Source organism: Poecilia reticulata, unplaced genomic scaffold, assembly GCF_904066995.2.
Source record: "Poecilia reticulata unplaced genomic scaffold, P_reticulata-male-v2 Scaffold_34, whole genome shotgun sequence".
NCBI lineage: Eukaryota > Metazoa > Chordata > Actinopteri > Cyprinodontiformes > Poeciliidae > Poecilia > Poecilia reticulata.
In genome coordinates, this window is record NW_027675132.1 from 161,413 (window position 1) to 182,430 (window position 21,018).

Here is a 21,018-nt window from a genome sequence, read left to right on the forward strand (position 1 = left end):
CATTTGTAAAGCTGCCAATCCAGGAACATCTTTTATTTTCCCTGGACTAGGTCTGTAGGTGGACCAAAGTTTGCTTTTTTGGTTCAATGAATTCAAACCTCCACAAACGAACTGGAGTTGGATTAAAGCGAAGCTAACAGGGCTGTGTGAATCCACCCCGGGTCTCGGTTCTACTTCATCTTTGCTTACATTTCATGAAGAAGAAGGTTGCGCCAACTCAACTGCTTGAAGATCCAAAAAAAATTATTTGTGGAAAGCCAAACAGATGCAATTGAAAATAAACTAAAATGTTCACTGGACCCTTCCTAGCAGACAGAGTTAAAACTCAAATCAAGGTTGTCAAAAACATATCTTGCAGGGTTTTTTTTTTTTGGTCACTATCTTTTTGATTACACAGCACAGAATGTAACAGTACAAATTCACAACATAGATGAATTTGAAAGATCAAACATTTTAGTAGAGAAAAAAATACTTTGTTAGCGTAATGCTTGTGTTTCTGACTTTACTGCGATCACATATTGACGAGCAAAAAAACAAAAAACTGTCAACTACTTTTTAAAAAATAACTTATTACTTGCAAAAGGGAGAAGGTAACAGATGAAAGTTTGTGTCCTGTATGGCTCGGGTCTGGCTGCAAGTACATCCTTGACCATAAACTAAACATGTTCTTATTTCACTGATGCAAAAACTTACATTAGACGAAGCAGAAGGAACTTTGCTGTGTGGTCATTAGCAGGTTAGGGTCTAATCAAAGTTCTGCCTCTGAGGTAATAAAAAAATCTACTAAATTAACATTTCAGCTAAACTGCCCAATCACCTTTTCATCCTAATGAAGTAAACTGTTGGTGATGACATATTGACTAAAGGGATTTATTATAAAGAATGGTTCACTTGTTAGCTTACAAGAAAACAATATGAAAATGAAAAATGTTCCTTTTTGAAACTTTGTACTCATTTCAGTAACGAGAGAATTCAAAGTGCTAAAACATTCAGACATACAACTGGAGAGAAAAAACAAAGTACAGTGCAGGAGCGTAACAAATGTAAGAAAGTAAATAACCACATATTTCAGTGTATTCCATTTTTCCAATAGATTGACAATTATATGGGATACATGGTTTATAAAGTTAAGGATTAGAAAAAAAACATCTGAAAAGTGTGGTGGACTTGTGGATCTACTGATGCAGTTTTGCTTCAGAATTGAATTTGGAGACCAGGTCTGAGTGGATATGCTTCTGTGGTGATGTTTTCCTGTTTTTTTTCAACTTTTCTCCTTTCAGGGAGGTTTATTTCCTACAACACCTGATGCTAGTTCATAACTGCATGCATGTTCTTGCCCTGGTGTTTTGAAGATGGCAACCAGTAATTGAACCATAGATGGTACTAAATGGGTTTTAGGAAAGATATTGAGGAAAAATAAGGTTGAACGATTGAGTAGAATCACTAACAGAATGGGTAATGCATTTTTTATTTATTTTATTGTTTTGCTGGGTCTGCCTCTCGGTGCAAAATCAGACAGGATGATAAAAATGTTCCTCATATGTGTTGTGCAGGTTTTGATAGTTGTAGCGTAAACATAGAGGTCAGTTATTCAGCTTGTTTCAGTCACAGAAAAAAGACAAAACAACCAAATATTAAAATAGTTTTCCATAAACTAATATTAAACAAGAGATTCTTCTTTCCTGTGTGTTTAAGCCTGACATGCATGAACAAGAAGATTTTTTAAAGCTGGTTCATTTTGGTTTACGATGAAATGCACAAAGCTAATCTTTAATTATGCATTTATTTTCATATGGGGTCAGGTGTGACTAGAGGTCAAGCTATCAAACTTCTACTCAGTCCTGTCATTCTTGTGCTCTGTCCTAATCTCTATGAAAAAGTACGTTCTTTAATCGTGTGCTAGTGCTGTGGTGTTTTTTTCTTTTGGTTTCTCTAGATAGGAGAGGAGTTTAAAATGATATATAGAAAACTACCTGACAGAAGAAAAACAAAACTAAAGACATGGTAAGCAATTCTAACTTAATTTAAGATGATTAACATGTACTAATATTAATACTTTTGTACATGTTGATGGCTTAGTAAATACTTGTTGAGTTAGGGAAAAGTAGAACCAGATTTCCTTGACTTTTTTAAAAATAAGCAACAGCTGAAAGTGGCTGTTGGAGACAAACTGCTGGGTTTTCTGATACAAGCCGAGTGCAGCACAGGGAAGGAAACAGCAAACATTTGTTCATAGGATTAAACTATTGTAATAATTGTAACAGTATGCTCGTCTTATTATTATTCTAAAATGTATTGATGGTTGACAGTTTACTGGTTCCACATATCTTTGACTTTCACTATTTCCCATCCCTAGCTGGGTAAAGTGACCGTTGCAGAGGGCTGTTGGTTTATCTGATCCAGGCTGAGCTCAGCAGCTGGTGCAGCAGAGAAAGAAAAACTCTCAAAGTTAAAAATATACATCAGTTGTCCACAAAATTAATCCATTCTCTTTATTTAAATTGTGATTTTTTTTAATTTACTGTAAAAACAAAATATTAGTCAATGAAATACTTGACAATTTAGTAGATAGTGACTCCAAATGATGTGGACCTTCATTCACCCCGAGCCAAGTTGGTTGGCTGAAGTGACAGAGTGGAGGACGGTTCATCAGATCCCAGCTGAGAGCAGCAGAGAAAGAAACGGGGAGGAAGTTAAACACAGATACATTTTTGTTTATGAAATAAACTATTCTCTCTTTTTATTATGATTTGAAATGAATATAACAATTGACAAGATTTATTAAATGCTTAACTACAGAGTGACTATAATTTCCTTGACCTTAATTTCTTCATCAGCCTTGACTGGGATGAAGTGCCTGAGAGTGGATCCAGGCTTGGAGGTGGAGATAAAAGTTCTTTATTGGATTAAATTTATACGAATGAAGCAAAATAAAAAATAGAGAGGAAACTGTGTCCAACTGTAATGATTTACTTCTTGGAGTGATGCATGGAGCTGGTGTGGTGGTGGGGTTCCCATCTGATGTTTTTGGATCTTCAAGCAGTTGAGTTGGATGTTAGCAGACTAGCTTCTCCACCTCACTTCACAACCTGCTGCCTTTTGTCTTCAGGGTCTAGTCCACTGAAGTGTCCTCAGGAAGGTCAGCAGACGTTCTGCAGGTCAGGATAACAGGCTGCTCCTTCATTCATCGCCACCTCCTGATCATCTGAGGAAACATCAAATGTAACCAGTGGGGAGGAAACTGACTGACTTTCATTCAACTTTCCAAACTTTCCTTGTTTCTCAGGATCAACTCGACTCTTCGTTTCTCATTTCTTTGCCTCAGTTCACTTCCTCTGCTTCTAATTATCTTTCTCTTCCTTTCTAAACGATCAGCTTCAACGAACAGGAGAAATGACACTTTTCATCCTTTCATTCACATCATGCAAACTTTTTTCTCCATGTTTCATTATTATATAGTGAATCGATTCACCCTGAGGAGGAGAAAAGACCCAGGAACCACTCAGACCCGTTTCTTCTGAATAGGTGGGATTTCCTCTTTAGACTGCAAACGTCTCCACAGAATCCAACCAACCAGCTTTGTGGTCGCTCTGCCTCTTCATCCTCTAACAGGTTTTTATTTCTCATAAAGTCTTTAGGATTCTCTAAAGGTTTGGTTCCCTGAATTTAAAACTCTATTAAATACCTGCCTTATCCTCCGATAAGGACTTTAACTAGGACTCATCCTAGAACCTGTGGTTCCATCAAAACTCTGTAAAGGTTTTTATTCAGCTTTACAGGAAAAACTAAAAAATCTCTATAAGTATCAATTTCTTTGACAGACACCCTGCAGGAATCTTCAAGAAAATAATCTTACACTTTTACAAAGATCTGTCTTCTCTTTTTCTCTTACTTTCCTACTTATTTTTCTTTCTCTTGTAATCTCTATTAATCTGGTCAATCTCAATCCTCAGGGAAAAAGGTCATTAGGATCCTTTACTATTTTAGATTTTATAATTATTAAGTTAATTTATGACCTGACTGAGAGTCTCAGCAGATATCAGTGGATTGAGTTCGTTGATCTCAGCTCTGGAGCCGTGGAGCCGACCAGCAGCCCTCGTCTCTTTAATCCTAATCCAGGTTTCAGGCTGGAGCCGAGTGTCCAGGTCGGCACCAAATTGTTGAGGAAAACATTAATTTCTGTTAGATGAAATCACTCCATCAGGTTTATTTGTATCTTGTGCCCAATGCAGAGAGCTTGTAAGACGATCAATAATGAATCAGTTCAGGATGAAAAGCTCCAACAGGCAGAGTCAACATGTAGGTTTTATATCCAGGATCCAGAACATGCAGAGACAGTCTGGTTCCCTTCAGCTGCAGGAAAACAACTTCCAACCTGGTGTGTGTTTAACCCAAACAGGTTCTTCAGGTCAGAGTTCACAACATCAATATAACATGATCAGCTGATGGGAACTTAGGATCATTTTCCACCACACAGACAGACTTATTTTGTGATTTTATTTTATATTTTTTCCTTAGTGTGGCCCTAAAACTCTGTTGTAGCAAATAAAACTGGACATAAGTTTATAATTTTCTACACATTTTAATCTAAAGGTTATAATCTTTACATATGTGGAATACAAGATGTTAGCTTTGTTAGCTAATGTGGTTATAAATATGATATGAATGGTGATTATCTTGACTGAGGCATGTTTGTTCTTCCATACATCAGTTTACTTTATATTAGTTTGCCAATAACATAATTGATAAATTAAACTGATGGTTGTTGCTTCAAAATAATAAATCTGATCAGTTTGATTTGTTATAAAGAGTAAATATTTTTAAAAAGTTGTTCAGATGAACAAATCACAGCATCATGAAGCTTCTTTTCTAAATGTGACAGATTTCAACATCTCAACTCTCTTAATCCCAGTTTGTGACATTTTGGTCTCCAAGTGTAACAGTTATGGGCTACGCAGCTAACTGCGGCTACAAAAGCAGTATCAGAAGATGGTTCTTGAAGGAGCCTGAGGTGTGAATGAAGACAATCACTGTTTTAGTTTTGGTGTTTTTTGTATTGATGATAGGGGGGAAAAAAAACAACAACAAACAATTACAAATACACAATGAGGGTCAAATTAATTCAAAATAAATAAATTCAAAAGATCAAAGTTCTTGTCCTTAGCTCGCCATCCTTTGCTCAGAAGTGGATCTGAGAATCTGATCCATCAAAAAAAACCCGACCTAAAAGGCCAAAAAAAAACCATTAGGCGGTTTATCAACAATAAGTATGTGCAAACACACAAATACAATAAATATCAAATTCAATAATTAAACTAAACATTTCAGTCAGGTTAACTTAACCATAATTTAGATAAACAAAAAGAATAATCATATTTCAAACTAATCCATTTAAGGTTAAAGTTGAAATCAAAGTTCACTTTCAAATATCAATCAAGAGAAATAAATTAACTCAATATACTCAAGCAGTGTGAGGAAAAAGAAAATATACTGCGCAATATCAATTTAAATGTAGCTACATCCTATTTTCAATCAATTTCATTACAAAAGTAATGAAATCTTGCACAAAACTATCAATTACCTTTCAGCAGAGAGTGCTAGACTGTGATCAGCTGTGAATCCCGGTGACAGCCCAGGTAACAACTGCCACAGTTCTAATAAAACAATGCTCCAATGAGCAATCGAGCAAACTTTCATGCTGAACAATACTGCTATCACCCAAGCAAACTCACCAATAGTTCAAATCACTTTCAGAGATTTGGGTGAATTTTCCAAGGAGAGATGATCAGCAAGACGCCAACAGCCAGTCACAATCACAGTGGAACAGGTGGTGTTTTAAACTGCGCTGAGGCGGGGCTTTAAATAAGTTGAAGAGTTTGGGGGCAAAACAGGAAGTGGGCCCGTAAAAATAAAAGTCTGACTAATTGACTAATTACGGGTTACACAAGCATCAGATTAGTGGAGATTAATCTGCATGGCAGGAAAACTGGGATGATGAATGGATGAATGCAGCTCTGCCACTAAATAAAAACAACTCATCGGCTCTCATCCGGTCTCAACCCACTGTCCTAATGTTTGAAAGGCGTTGCCACGGCGACTCCAGTCGAGACGTGGAGGTTTGGTTTCCTGCAGGAGATTAAAGCCGAACACAGACTGGAGGAAACGCTCACAGTTCTTAGTGGAAACAGACTTTACTCAACTAACAGCAGAAGGGTTTGATTTTATTATTAACACTTTTAATGGACCAAATTCCTGATGTTTCCAACTGATTCTAGTTTTTAAAGTTCAGAACCTGAACATCACTGAATGGGAGGAGTGAAGGTTTCCCAGCATTCAGTCTGAAGAAGCTCAGCTCTTCTCAGCTCTGAGACATTTTCTGAATAAATCCCAGTCAGTGAATCTGCAGACCTGATCAGATCCAAACATCCATTTTCCAGGAGTCTCTGGTTTCATCTGTGTCGTTGTTCCAGCTGCTGAGGTCAGAATCCAGCTGTAAAACCTGGAGGCTGAATGTTCAGGTTCTCTCCTCCAAACATCCCCCTCCCTCCCTCCAGCTGTGGAGAACAGCTGGAAAACAGCTGCATCATGTGTAAATAATGAGTCTGGAACAAGCTGCCACCTCTCTGCTGCTGATCTGACTTTAGATTCAGGTTGATGATTGAAATGAAATCAGGGTTTCAACCTGGATCAGCAGAACCTGCTCAGCTGATCCTGGTTTAACCAGAGACTGTCCTCACTCTGCTCACCTCCCTGACATGATGATCAATGGTTATATAGGAGCTATATTAATAATCTATATTATACCAACGTGTGGTTTTAGCTGCAGTAATGTGGTGATGTTAAGAACTACAGATTAGTTTGTTTGAGTTTCTGATTATTTTCTGTTTCTATTTATATTCTCACCAGTTACTGCAGCAGGAAACAAGGACGAATGTTTAGTTTGTGGCTTTGGTTGATTTTTCATGTTAGTTTTTATTTGTATTTGAAGTAGATCCTTATTTTATGGATTTATATTATTTTTTTATGTTTTTGATGTCAAAGAAACAAATTAATCAGTTTAAACTAAATTATTTAGTGTTAAAGGGACCAAATAAGTCAAGGTTCAGGTTTCCAGCTGATAATCAGCTTCTTAATGCTGCTGACCTTTGACCTGGCAGCAGAAAAATTTACTTAGTCTTTCACTGTTTCTGGTTCTGGTGAATAAATAATGGTGAAATGTAATCTGAGCTCATTTTAAGAGCTGCTGAGGAACAAATGATATTTTATTCATGTCCTGATTAATGAAACCTTAGAACTGGTTCTGGTTCTGATCACATTTTACCTTCACTAACATTTCTGGATCATTAAGAAAAAACACTTCATCTGGGTTTAATAAACAGACATCATGTATTTTATAGTTTCACCACCAGATAAAGACAAAAGCCCATTAATGAAGAGTCCAGTTGGTTCCATATTAAACAGGTTCTGGTTCCATTGGAGCTGAACAGAACCTGGATCAGCAGAATAACAGCAGCAGAGAGTTTGTGTTCAAACTGGGAGTCGTGATCCTGGTTCATGTCTTCACATGTCAGGAGATGAACGTTTATCTGACTCACAATCAGTCTGAGCTGTCAGACCAGAAACTTCAACAAGAATCAACATGAAACTCTGTTATTGGCTCATTTCTCCTCACGATACCTTCAGTTTAACCTCATCTGTTCAGGCGCCAGTCTGGTTCTAATGCGGTTCTGTTGGGTTTTAGTTTGTTGTTCAGATGTTCTTCTGCAACTATTTGGATAATTTGCATAAACTGTAAGTTTGATTTGTTTCCTATGTGAACTTTGTCTTCAGAAACTTGTTTCTTTCTGATGTTTGGAGAACAAATTCACTTCTGATTTCAGCTCAAAGTTTAATCTCTCTCATGCTTGAAGGTTAATCTAAAGGATTATTAGATTACTGATTAACTGGAATCTAACAACGTGATGACCAGCTGATGTATCTGTATTTTCTTCTCTGAACGAATCCTTCTTGATTTTGTTTCCTAGAATAAATCTCTGGTCTTAATTATTAAATTCAAAAACAAGATTTTCCTGCTGCTTCCATTCAAAATTAAAAAATATAATAAAAATATGTTTGATTCAGTCAGATTATTAAATAGTTCATCTTGAAGGAGCAGATAATCCACTTGTTGGGTTTAATGATTGTGAACAAAAATAGTTCCTGATGTTCAGTCCGAATGAAGTTCAAGTCAGTGAATGTAAATGTTGCTCCATGTCTCCATCTAGTGGACTGATAGTAGAAGTGCAGCAGCTGATGGCAGCTTCCTCTGCCTCTCTGCTGTCTGACTGCATTCACCTGACACTGATATGAAGCAGAGAAGAAGAGCCAATCAGAGGAGGAGCAGCTGATCTTTTTCCAGCACTAATGATGTAAAGGATGATCAGAGTTGATGTGCAGATGAATGATGTGTGTTTCCTCTGCAGGTGAAGCTAGAAAGTGTGTGTGAGCTGATGTGAATTCAGCAGCATGGATCAGTGTGAGGACAGAGAGGAGGGAGTCCCTCCCTCTAAAACCACTCTGTGTGGGGAAGATGAGAGCCAGAGCAAAGGTCAGAGGTGAGGTCACCATCTCCACAGCCCTTTTCACACAGCGTTCACTATATCAGGCCAAAAAAGATGTGGTGATGAAGCTGCTGCTGCTCCTCTTTGCTGCTTCATCCAGACTGAACAGATTCAGTTTTAATCATCATGTTTCTGTCAGGATCCATCAGAGACTCAAACCAGAACCAGAACCAGAACCCAGCTGTGTGTCCTTTAAGAGCGACAGGTCAAAGGATGACATCATTTTCTTTAAATCTCCTGGATCTCCACCATCAGAGAGGTGAGCTGTTTCTAACTGCTGTAAACTGAACCAGTAAGTTTCAGATGTTCCCAGTTATATTTACAAAGGTTTGATCCATTATAGCCTGTTATGATCTCAATGTTGATCAACAGGTTTGTTGAGCCACTAGAGGATCATGGGAAATGTAGTTGAACTCTTCTGACTGCAGAACCTTTTAATATAGAAACACTGAAAGTTTTCTAACTTTATTGTTAAAATGTATCTGAACTATTAACTGTAAATATTTATTCCACAAATCAAATTAGGACTTTAGACGCTTCTGTTATGATGAAAACACAAGTCATGTTACTGAGTGAAACAGAAACTGAAACTAACTTTGTTCCTCAGATCAGGCTCCATTTTGAGACGGAGGACAGAAATAACTTGTCGTTTTCAGACATAATGTTTTTATTATTATGTTTCTAGAACATAATGAAACTGGAGTGGTGCCTCAGTGATCAATAGATGAATCAATAAAGTCTTAATCAGCCCTTAGGGGGCATCATGAGGCTGTGGGTGTGTCTGCAGGGGGCAGAGAGGATGGAAGGTGGACAGATTGATTCTCAGCTCTGGTGAAAAGCTGATCTTTATCCATAAAGTGGTTGTTCACTTTCTGGACCTGCAGCGTTTCCAGACGGTACCAACAGTTTGTGTCCTGGGTGGGTGGATCATCAGCAGCAACACAACTGGCCTTCCTCTGCAGTCGGCCAGTAGATATCAGGTCCAGGTTCGGTAACTGATCCCACGATCCACTGGGCCGTTCTCACCACCCGGGCCGAGTCCTTTTGGTCCTGGGTTGTTGTCGTCCCACCCAGCCCTGCTGAGGCAGAGGATGCTCTTCATCACGGCTCTGTAGACGTTCTGGAGCCGCTGAGCAGGAAGTCCAGCCCTTTGCAACTTCCTGAGGAAGAAGAGTCTTTGTTGGGCCTTCCTCATCAGAACAGAGGTGTTCAGTGACCAGGTCAGGTCCGAGGTGACCTGGATGTCCAGGAATTTGATGTCTCCCTACACACTCCACCACCTCCACCTGGACTGTAACAGGTGGTGCCCTGTCAGATTTTCCTACCGTAGAGCATCGACCCCAAAGGTTTCAGAACCGCTGCTTTAATTGAGCCCATCTGTTCAGGACCAACACATCACCACTTCATAGGAAATGTTCACTCCTTCATTCACTACATCTGACCTCACTCTGGATGTTTCTGCAGACCTGGAACATGATTCCAGTTCAGGTTTTAAATGTTGTTAATAAAGTCAGAAGTTCTCCAGAAGGTTCTGGATCAGCCAGCAGACATCAGAAGGTCATGAAGAAGTGAAGGAGAGAACAATTCAAACCCAGATGGTTCCTGCTGGATCAGGTTCCTTTGATCCTCTGAACACATGATGGGATCAACTTTCTGCTTACTGGATCACTGGGAACTGACAGGTTCTGGTTTCTCTTTCAGACTCACTGAAATCCAGAAGATGGACGATTTGGACCTAAAGCAGGACAGAGCAGAACCTCCAGGATCCGTCTGTCCCTCTATGAGGAGTGACCGGTCCAACGATCATCCTCCAGACTTCAGTAATGAACCTGGACCCTCAGACAGGAAGTAAGAAACCAGTTTCTATCTGATTCTTGTGACTCCACACAGATTCATTTAATATTTACTTGTTTATCTTCAGCAAATAAATAAAAAGAAACTTAATTTTTCTGCCAACTTGAAGCTGAGTAGACATGAGGAATGTCAGCCAATCAGAGGAGTTTTAATGAGGCTTCAGTGAGTCAGAGATGGATGGAAATGATCCATGGAAACAGAAACAACCAGAACTTTAGAGAACAACAATTCAGAGATAAACCCACTGAGAGAGGGAACTTCTTTACTGGGACCAGTTTATGTACTGGGACCACTGGGACCAGTCTATATACTGGGAACACTGGGACCAGTTTACATACTGGGAACACTGGGACCAGTCTATATACTGGGACCACTAGGACCAGTCTATATGCTGGGAACACTGGGACCAGTATATAGACCAGTATAGATACTGGGGACACTGGGACCAGTCTATATACTGGGAACACTGGGACCATGTGATCCAGGTTGATGATCCAGAACTTTAAACTTTCTGTTTCTCTGCAGCAGTTTATGTTCTGGAGCCTCAGGCATAAACTGTCCACACAAAAAAATGTCTGGTCCCATATTTTATGCAAAAGTCGACATGTATAAAAATTAACTTTGCGTCAAGGTTTGCATAAATATACACACATTTGTTCGCTGGCGTGAAAATGTGCAGCAGCCAACAAACTTTTTCTGTGGACAATATTAAACCACAAAGAGTCAAAACTCACTAAATACTGAAATCTGAATTTCATTCTCACTAAAAAAGAAAACAGGTTGGATCAGCAGATTAACTCAAACCTGCTGATTAAAAACAATCAACAGGTTTGATTATTGAAGGTGATCAAGTGTGGAGACAATCACAGGTCCATCAGTAGCTGCATCAAGGTGAGCAGCTACCTGAGGAGCTTTGGCTCTGATGGAGAACAATGGAAGGATTCAGAGGGAGGATTAATCACAGATCTGATTGATCTGATGGTTTATTAGTGTTTAGATTAATCCAGACTGATCATCCTGGAGCTCTGAGCAGAACTTAAAGAAGGAGCCGAGCGGTACCGGTCCAGCTGCAGCCATCCTTCAGTCGAGCCGCTTTGTGAATGAACCTTATGGACATAAAGCATCTTTATTCTGTAAATGTAAACTTATAAACATGATTCTACTATTTAGAATAAACATCCACTTTCCCACTCAGAGACTCTGTCTGTCGTTAAATCCTGGCTGAACGATCTGCTGCTCAAACAGCCATTTGAACTTAGATCTTTCATGTGCCCTAAAACACATTTTAAATAAAATATATAATTATTATTATTATAAATACCAATACTGCTTCAAACAAGGACGTTGCCATGGTTACTGCTTCACATAATATGTATTTATAGAGGTGACAGGCCGACAAGCAGCTGCTTTATTTCCCGTAAATTAGGATTTATAAAGGAAAGGGAAAATTATTGGAGGGAAATAGAGCCGCTGCACTTAAGCTCGGTGTGAACGAAACCATGATTTGGCTTTGGACACGAAGGGCTGTGTCTTTAAGATATGCAGCAGACTTATTATGTCTCAAAGCTCAGAATTTGAAAATGTTCCACATTCAAAATAAACTTTACAGAAAAAATACACAGAAATATTTGAATGAGAAAATATTTCTGTGTATATATTTCTGAGTCTGATCCATCAGAGCCAGCTGTGTGTCCTTTAAGAGTGACAGGTCAAAGACTGAACCCATTCACTTTAAATCTCCTGGATCTCCACCATCAGAGAGGTGAGCTGTTTCTAACTGCTGTAAACTGAATCAGGAAGTTTCAGATGTTCCCAGTTATATTTACAGAGGTTTGATCCATTATCTAAACCAGCTGCTCTGTTCTAATGAAAACACCTTCATATCTTCATCTCTGGGTGATGATGATGTTCTGCTGCTTCCTGGCTCCATGTCAGACTAACAGTGGGACACATTTCCACCACCCACTGGGAAATACCTGGTAAACCAGTCTGGTCCATCAGGACTTGGTTCCTGTGTGCATTGTGAGATCAGTTCAGCAGGAAGGAAAGCTTCATGATGTGGTTGGTGAGATCTGCTGGAACTCAACCAGACTGAGCTGATGTGGACCATCAGAGGTTCTGCTGGTTCTTAGTGGATCAGCAGGAACATTAAATCTTTACAGCTACTTGGATCATCTGGTTCACTGCTCACATCCAGATATCACTTCATGGACCTTTACCTTCTGATTGTCTCTGTGTGGACAGATATAATGTGAGCTCACTGGCTTCCAGGATCTACAGGATCCATTTTAAATCCTCTATAACATCCAGGAGAGGATCCCACATGGACACACCCACATATCTCAGACCTCCTCCATGTCCACATCACCTCAGATCCAGTCATTAGAACCTGATGGATGTCCCACACTGTCCTGAAGACCTGTGTGGACAGAGCCTTCACTTCCACTGTCCCCAAGCTCTGGGACTCTGTCTCCACCAGCATCAGATCTGCTGACAGTGTGGACAGTTTGAAGTCCAAGTTCAGCATCAACTGCTTAAAATGTCTACTGGTGATTCTGGTGTTACTGGTCTTCATCCTTGTAGTTCATCTTCCTCTTTCTAACTTCTTTGTATTGTGTTCATGTGATGCTCTGTTTTCTGCTTTTAATGTGACACCTTTAGTTATTCAGTTCTTCAACACTGAGTGGCGAAGAAGATCCAAGATGGCCACTTGAGCAACTCAACTCGGTAGGCGAGGACGGACGGAAGCAACAAACTAACAAGCAAACAAACAAACGAAGACGGTAGGAGCGATTTGGCGGATTGCATAAACTGTGCATTGACTGTAGCAGCATGGCTTCTACTTCAGGAGGGAATAGTGGTAATGAAATGGAATGGGTGATATCAAGGTCAGCAAGAATGAAAAGAACACTTAGGAAGAGACAAGAAAGGGAAAGAAGTTGGTCGGAAGAAAGTGAAGCCAGAGAAGAAACCAACAAAAAGACAAAAACTAACGACAGCACGAGTACAAGAGAAAAGAATAACTGGAATAGAGAAGTGGAATATAAGGCAATAGTGGAATTTAAGCAAGAAGGAGGATTTATCCACCCAATTAAACTGACTAGAGCAATAGAGAAAGAGATAGGAAAAATTAAAACGGCTAGAATCATGAGTAAAAAAAGAGTGCTTATCTATGCTAGCAACGAAACTCAACAACAAAAAATAATCAGAATGGAAAACTTGATGGGGGAGAGAATCAAAGCACATATTCCAGGGTCCCTAGCAAGGCTGAGGGGAGTGATATCAGGAGTCCCAACAGAAATATCAATGGAGGAGTTGAAAAAAGAAATTAAAGGAGGAAAGTTAACAGATGCCACCAGGATTAAAAGTAAAAGAGATGGAGAACTCAAAGATACAATGGCAGTAATTCTGCAATTTGAAAACCTCATGCCAGAAAATATTCAACTAGGATATTTGAATTACAGAGTCAGAGAATACATCCCAAAACCCCTCAGATGCTTCGCTTGCCAAAGAATAGGACACATCGCAAAAGATTGTAAAGGAAAACCCAGGTGTGCAAGATGCGGAGGGCCACACGAATATGGAAAATGTGAAAAAGAAGCTAAAATCAAATGCTGTAACTGTGGAGGAGAACATAGTGCAGCATATGGTGGATGCAAAATACAAAAGGAAGCTAAAGAAGCTCAAAGAATCAAAATAACAGAAAGAGTCTCATACGCAGAAGCCTTAAAAAGAGCTAGGAAAAATGACCCAAAAGAAATTAGAACAGGAGAAACGGAACAAAGAAACACAATTTGGAGTTCAAATCAAGGGCAGAGTGAGCAAAGACAAAGCTTAGCGCCAACAACAATTATTCAAAAAACATGTTCACACAAATGTAAAGTGGATGAAAACTCAATGGTGGTGAAAAAAGAAAACTTTATCGCATTTATGTGCCACATTATTAATGTCACAGTGCAAATGAAGAAGAAAAGTGATAAAATAAAAGCAATTGTAACAGCGGCAGGAAGATTCCTAGATATGAAAGAAATTCAAGCAGACCAGATTCACACCATCTTAAGTGCCACAGAAACGACAGAGAATACTCAGGAATAAACTCTCATAATAAGTATTCATATTCTTCAATGGAATGCTAGAAGTTTAATTACCAATGGACAAGAACTTAAAAAATATATTTATGATTTAGAAATAATTCCAGACATAATATGTATACAAGAAACATGGCTGAAACCTAATCTAGAATTTAAAATCCCAGGATATAATGTAGAAAGACAGGACAGAAGTAAAGGTAGTGGAGGTGGATGTGCCACCCTAATTAAGGATGGAATAGCATATAAGAGAAACATAATAAATAAAGATATAGAATGTGTAAATATAGAATTATTTAAACTAAGAAAGTATGGAAATATTACATGTATAAATTATTACAACCCTAGTAAAAGTCTGGATAAGAAAATATTTACAGAAATTGCAGGAAATATAAATAAAAGAGAACTATGGTGTGGTGATTTTAACGCACATAATAGGCTATGGGGTAGCAAGAAAACAAATCATAACGGTATCATAATTGAAGAAATGATGGATGAAAGGTCACTGGTCTGTCTAAATAATGGAAAAGATACAAGAATAAATATATACAAAAATACAATGTCATGTCTAGATATTACATTAATAACCAACTGTCTTGTTAGTGCATGTGAATGGGATATTCACAGAGAGACTACACTAGGCAGTGATCACTTTCCAGTAAGCACATTAATTAATGACAATATAAATAGGCAACAAGAATTCATAATAACAAGATGGTGCTTTAAAAAAGCTAACTGGGAAAAATTCAAAAATAATTGTGAAAAAACCAGCCACAAGATTTCATTAAATAATAACATTGAGGAATGCACAAAACAGATAACAGAACACATCCTAAATGCTGCAAATTTTAGCATACCAAAAATCAAAGTCAAAGGTAAGAAAAAAGTAGTTCCCTGGTGGAATGATGAGTGCAGTACAGCAATTAAAGAACGTAACAAAGCATTTAAAATATTACAGAAAAATTTTACAATCGAAAACCTAATTGAATATAAAAAGAAAAGAGCAATAGCGCGGAGAACTATTAAAGGGGCTAAAAAGAAAACATGGAGAGAATATTGTTCCTCAATAGGCTCAGAAATAAAATTACAGAATGTCTGGTCAATGTTTAAGAAAATGACGGGGAAAAGAAATGAAGTTAAAATACCAGCATTAGTTCGAGGACAGGATACACTAGTGTTAAATAAAGATAAAGCAGAACTACTAGGGGAGACTTTTGCTGCAGTACACAGTGGAGAACATCTTACAAACACTCATAGACAGCAGAAAATACAAAAATTAGGAAAGTATAAAAATATATTGGAAAAATGTCAGAAATGCAAGTCATCACTAGACATGAATATAACCATGAAGGAAATGAAAACGGTACTAAAAGGGACAGGAAACTCAGCACCAGGGGAGGATCAACTATGCTATGTTATGTTTCAACAAATACCAGAAGTAACATTGAAATTAATATTACAACTATTTAATAGAATATGGAACGAAGGTCTAATACCAAATAGCTGGAAAAGGGCAATAATACTTCCATTTAATAAACCAGGGAAAGACCCTACTAGCCCTAATAACTATAGACCAATAGCTTTAACCTCGCATTTAAGTAAATGGATGGAGAAAATAATAGTTAGATTAGGATATTTTTTGGAACATAAAAAACTAATAAATGGATACCAGTGTGGCTTTAGAACAGGAAGATCAACTATGGATGCCCTAGCCAGAGTATGTAATGACATAGAGAAAGCTCTGAAAATGAAGGAAATAATGATTATAGTATTCTTTGATATAGAAAAAGCATACGACTCACTGTGGAAAGAAGGATTACTTATAAAAATCAAACAGATGGGAATTGGTGGAAAGATGTTCAATTGGGTAGCAGATTTTCTGAGGGATAGGAAAATAAAAGTTAAGATCGGAAATGATTACTCAAAAGAGCTTAATGTGGAGAATGGGATTCCGCAAGGAAGTGCAATCAGCCCAATATTATTTAATATAATGATCAATGATATCTTTTCTGACACTGATAAATGCATAAATTCTGCATTATACGCAGATGATGGAGCCATATGGATGAGAGGAAAAAACGTAAAGTTCGTAGTAGAAAAAATTAAAAAAGCAATTAAGAAAGTGGAAAAATGGTCATATGAATGGGGTTTTAAACTATCAACAAGTAAGTCCTGCTTTATGGTTATCACAAATAAAAGAAATATAAATGCAGGAACACTAACATTATATGGACAACCTATAGAAAGAGTTAAAGACTTTAAATATTTAGGACTATGGATAGATAAGTCCTATACATGGAAAACACATATAGAAAAGCTAGAAACTAAATGTAAGAAGGTCATAAATTTACTTAAGGCTGTGGCTGGAAATAACTGGGGTGCAGACAAAGAGTCATTATTAAACATATATAGGGCTCTTATGAGATCAATAATTGATTATGGCAGTTTCATATATAGAGCAGCAGCTAAAACAACACTACAAAAGATAGACAGACTACAAAGTAGGGCTTTACGTATATGTACAGGAATGGTAAAAACGACACCTATTAATGCACTTCTAATAGAAACTGGAGAAATGAGATGGAAATGGAAATGAGATGGAAATGGAAATGAGAAGAACAAAATTAGCCTTAGTATATTGGATGAAAATTAAAAGTAATGGAGATGAAAACATAACATCAAATATAATAAAAAACTGTTGGGAATATACAAAGTTCCAGAGTAATGGATTCGGATGGATGATAAATAAACTAACCAAAAAATACGGACTAGAGGATAAGGAAATAGCTCAAATTAATCCAATTAGTGTTATTCCTCCATGGATATTTCCTGAAACTAATGTAGACATGACAATTCTTAAAATGAAAAGAGACTGGAAGTTAAATGAAATAGGTGTAAAGACTAATGTATATTTAAGGGAAACATTTTATAACTACCTTGAAATCTACTCAGACGGATCAAAAAATTCCAAAGGATGTGTGGGAATAGGAATAAATATACCCGAGTTTGAAATTAACATCTCCAAAAGAATATCAGACCACCTATCTGTTTTCACTGCAGAAATGATGGCAGTTATATTAAGCTTACAATGGATAGAGGAGGTTCGCCCAGACAGGGTGGTGATATGTTCAGATTCTAAAGCAGTTTTAGAAAGCATCCAGGGAGAAGGAAATAATAGAAAAGATCTAGTATTAGAAACAATACATAGTTTATTTAGATTATATAGAGGTGGTACCGATGTCCGGTTTTGCTGGGTACCAGCTCATGAAGGGGTTAAAGGAAATGAAAAAGCAGACAAATTAGGAAAAAGGGCCTTAGAAATGGCAATAACAATTAGAATTCCTTTTGGGAAAGGGGAAGGGAAATCATGCATCAAAAATAAGAAATAGAAGAATGGCAAAAAAGATGGAATGAAGGAAAAAAAGGGAGAAGATTGTATAAAGTCCAAAAGTCAGTACTTATAACAAATATTAACGAGAGAAACAGAAGGGAAGAAATAATCATGACCAGATTAAGAGTAGGTCATACCTATTTAAATGACACCTTATATTTAATAGGGAAGAAAAATAATGATAAATGTGAAGGATGTGGGGAGAAAAAACGTAGAACACGTATTAATGAACTGTAGAATATATGAATCCGAAAGGGAATATTTGAAAAGAATAGTCAAAAGGACAGGACAAGAATGGAGTCTCAAAGGAATATTAGGAAATGAAGGAAACATAAAAGATATTTATAGACTAAGGAAAGCACTGTTTACGTTTCTTAAAAACACAAGATTAATAAATAGAATTTAAAAGATGTAGAGAAATGCTGCTACACACTCATGTACAGTAGGTGGCGGTATGCACCTTAAAGTTGCTTGCAATCCGCCATAATAGAAAAGAAGAAGAAGAAGAAGAAGAAGAAGAAGAAGAAGAAGAAGAAGAAGAAGAAGAAGAAGAAGAAGAAGAAGAGAAGAAGAAGAAGAAGAAGAAGAAGAAGAGAAGAAGAAGAAGAAGAAGAAGAGGAGAAGAAGAAGAGAAGAAGAAGAAGAAGAAGATCCAAGATGGCGCCGGTGTGTGTGTGGCTGCTCGTCTCTCTTTCTCACGTTTGCTTATGTTTGTACTGACACAGGTGTTTCTGACCTGTGTCATCTATGGAACTGAGTCTCTGCTGGTGTACGATCACAACACACAACTAGACCTCCAACCATTGGTCCAGGATATGGAGTTATTTGATGCTGCTGGCCAACAATCCTTGCCCCCGCTTCTGTCGGAGATTCCGAGCCACCTGTTCCTGCGCTGCTTTCACGGCCGAGACGTCATTGTCGTTGCGGTAGACGAAGCGGCCGGATGGTGAAGCTGAAGTTTTATCTGACGCATGGATCGTTTCTGGGCTCTCGGGTGCCTCGGCGTTTCTTGGATCCCGCTGATGTCTGCTTGGTGCCAGTGGTCGGCGTTGAAGCACCTCTACACCGCCGCCCTTGCCGGTCTTGTGAGAAATTCTGTTCCCCTGAGAAAATCTGTTCCCCCTGTGTCGGGAGCGCGCATTGCAGCCAGAGAAGTGGATCCGGCGGATCTGACCATATTTACGGCGCTTCTGATCGATTTCTCGGTAAAACCACTCATATGATCACGTCACTTTTGTAACTTTCAGTTTAATCGGCAGCTATCAAAATAAAAATACATACATACATAAACGTGGTCTTGTGTGGAGGTCTTTTTACGCTGTTTTGTGTTATTTTAAACGCGAAGTGAATCGATCTTTTTTTCAGCTTTTGTCTCGTAAGCCTGACAAATAAAAGTCAGTCAACAAACACAGGTTTCCAACACGTTGTGTGCATTTATAATTTTTCATTTCTCATAAAGGAGGAGGAGGGAAGCTGGCCGATAGCAGGGCAAAAAAATAAAGACTTCCTGAAAAGATCAGAGTGTAAACTTTTTGGTAAATCCCGTTCTAATGTAAAATATGACATTACTGGATTAAGGAAATGTCTAGTATGGTATCACACATAATATTTTTGAGAATTTGGAAACAGGTGCTTTTTATTTCACAAAGGCATTGGAGGAGAAGAGGAGAGGATGGATATTTCAGCTGCCTGAAATAATGTGTTCGCCCTCTATAAAATGGAAAAAAATTAATTTACCTGCAAGTCTTTTGCTGTATTCATTCCTCTTATGATCAATAAGAAATCCTGCAAGTTTGAAAACATTTGCTCTTTTTTTTGACAAAGTCAGGATGGGGGAACAAAATATCTTAAGCGCCTGATAAAATCTGTTCCCCTCTCTAAAATGGAAACCAATTAATTTAACTGAAAAGTCTTTTACTGTGTTCATTCCTCTTTATATCAACAATAATTCCTGTGATTTCATAACATTTGCTCTTTTTTGACAAAGTTAGCATGGGGGAACAAAATATCTTAAGCGCCTGATAAAATCTGTTCCCCCCTTAAAATGGAAACAAATTCATTTACCTGAAAAGTCTTTACTGTGTTCATTCCTCTTTTCATCAACAATAATTTCTGTGATTTTCATAACATTTGCTCTTTTTTTGACAAAGTTAGGATGGGGGAACAAAATATTTTAAGCACTTGATAAAATCTGTTCCCCCCTTAAAATGGAAAACAAAGAATTTACCTGCCAAGTCTTTTACTGTGTTCATTCCTCTTTATATCAACAATAATTCCTGTGATTTTCATAACATTTGCTCTTTTTTTGACAAAGTCAGGATGGGGGAACAAAATATCTTAAGCGCCTGATAAAATCTGTTCCCCCTCTCTAAAATGGAAACAAATTAATTTAACTGAAAAGTCTTTTACTGTGTTCATTCCTCTTTATATCAACAATAATTCCTGTGATTTTCATAACATTTGCTCTTTTTTTGACAAAGTTAGGATGGGGGAACAAAATATCTTAAGCACCTGATAAAATCTGTTCCCCCCCTTAAAATGGAAACAAATTAATTTAACTGAAAAGTCTTTTACTGTGTTCATTCCCCTTATAATCAATAAGAAATCCTGTGATTTTCATAACATTTGCTCTTTTTTTGCCAAAGTTAGGACGGGGGAACAAAATATCTTAAGGGCCTGATAAAATCTGTTCACCCCTCTCTAAAATGGAAACAAATTAATTTACCTGCAAAGTATTTTACTGTGTTAATTCCCCTTATGATCAATAAGAAATCCTGCAAGTTTGAAAACATTTGCTCTTTTTTTGCCAAAGTTAGGATGGGGGAACAAAATATCTTAAGGGCCTGATAAAATCTGTTCCCCCTCTCTAAAATGGAAACAAATTAATTTACCTGCAAAGTCTTTTACTGTGTTAATTCCCCTTATGATCAATAAGAAATCCTGCAAGTTTGAAAACATTTGCTCTTTTTTTGCCAAAGTTAGGATGGGGGAACAAAATATCTTAAGCGCCTGATAAAATCTGTTCCCCCTCTCTAAAATGGAAACAAATTAATTTACCTGCAAAGTCTTTTACTGTGTTTTAAAA

General features: G+C 37.7%; 1 long non-coding RNA gene and 1 pseudogene across 2 annotated transcripts in view; one reads left to right on the top strand and one right to left on the bottom strand.

Moving 5' to 3' along the window:
• Nucleotides 1-2,478: 2,478 nt before the first annotated feature.
• LOC145550331 (uncharacterized) lies at nucleotides 2,479-4,001 on the bottom strand. The gene is made up of 2 exons (XR_014086238.1): nucleotides 2,821-4,001; nucleotides 2,479-2,660 (listed from the first exon to the last, which is right to left on the bottom strand). It is a non-coding gene; the product is annotated as an uncharacterized LOC145550331 (long non-coding RNA).
• Nucleotides 4,002-7,197: 3,196 nt separating this feature from the next.
• The window catches only part of LOC145550330 (protein NLRC3-like), a 64,046-nt pseudogene continuing 50,225 nt past the window's right edge, over nucleotides 7,198-21,018 (top strand). Inside the window, exons 1-4 of the transcript XR_014086237.1 lie at nucleotides 7,198-7,791; nucleotides 8,463-8,594; nucleotides 8,740-8,859; nucleotides 10,302-10,448. The product of XR_014086237.1 is annotated as a protein NLRC3-like (transcript). The remainder of the gene's footprint in view (nucleotides 7,792-8,462; nucleotides 8,595-8,739; nucleotides 8,860-10,301; nucleotides 10,449-21,018) is intronic.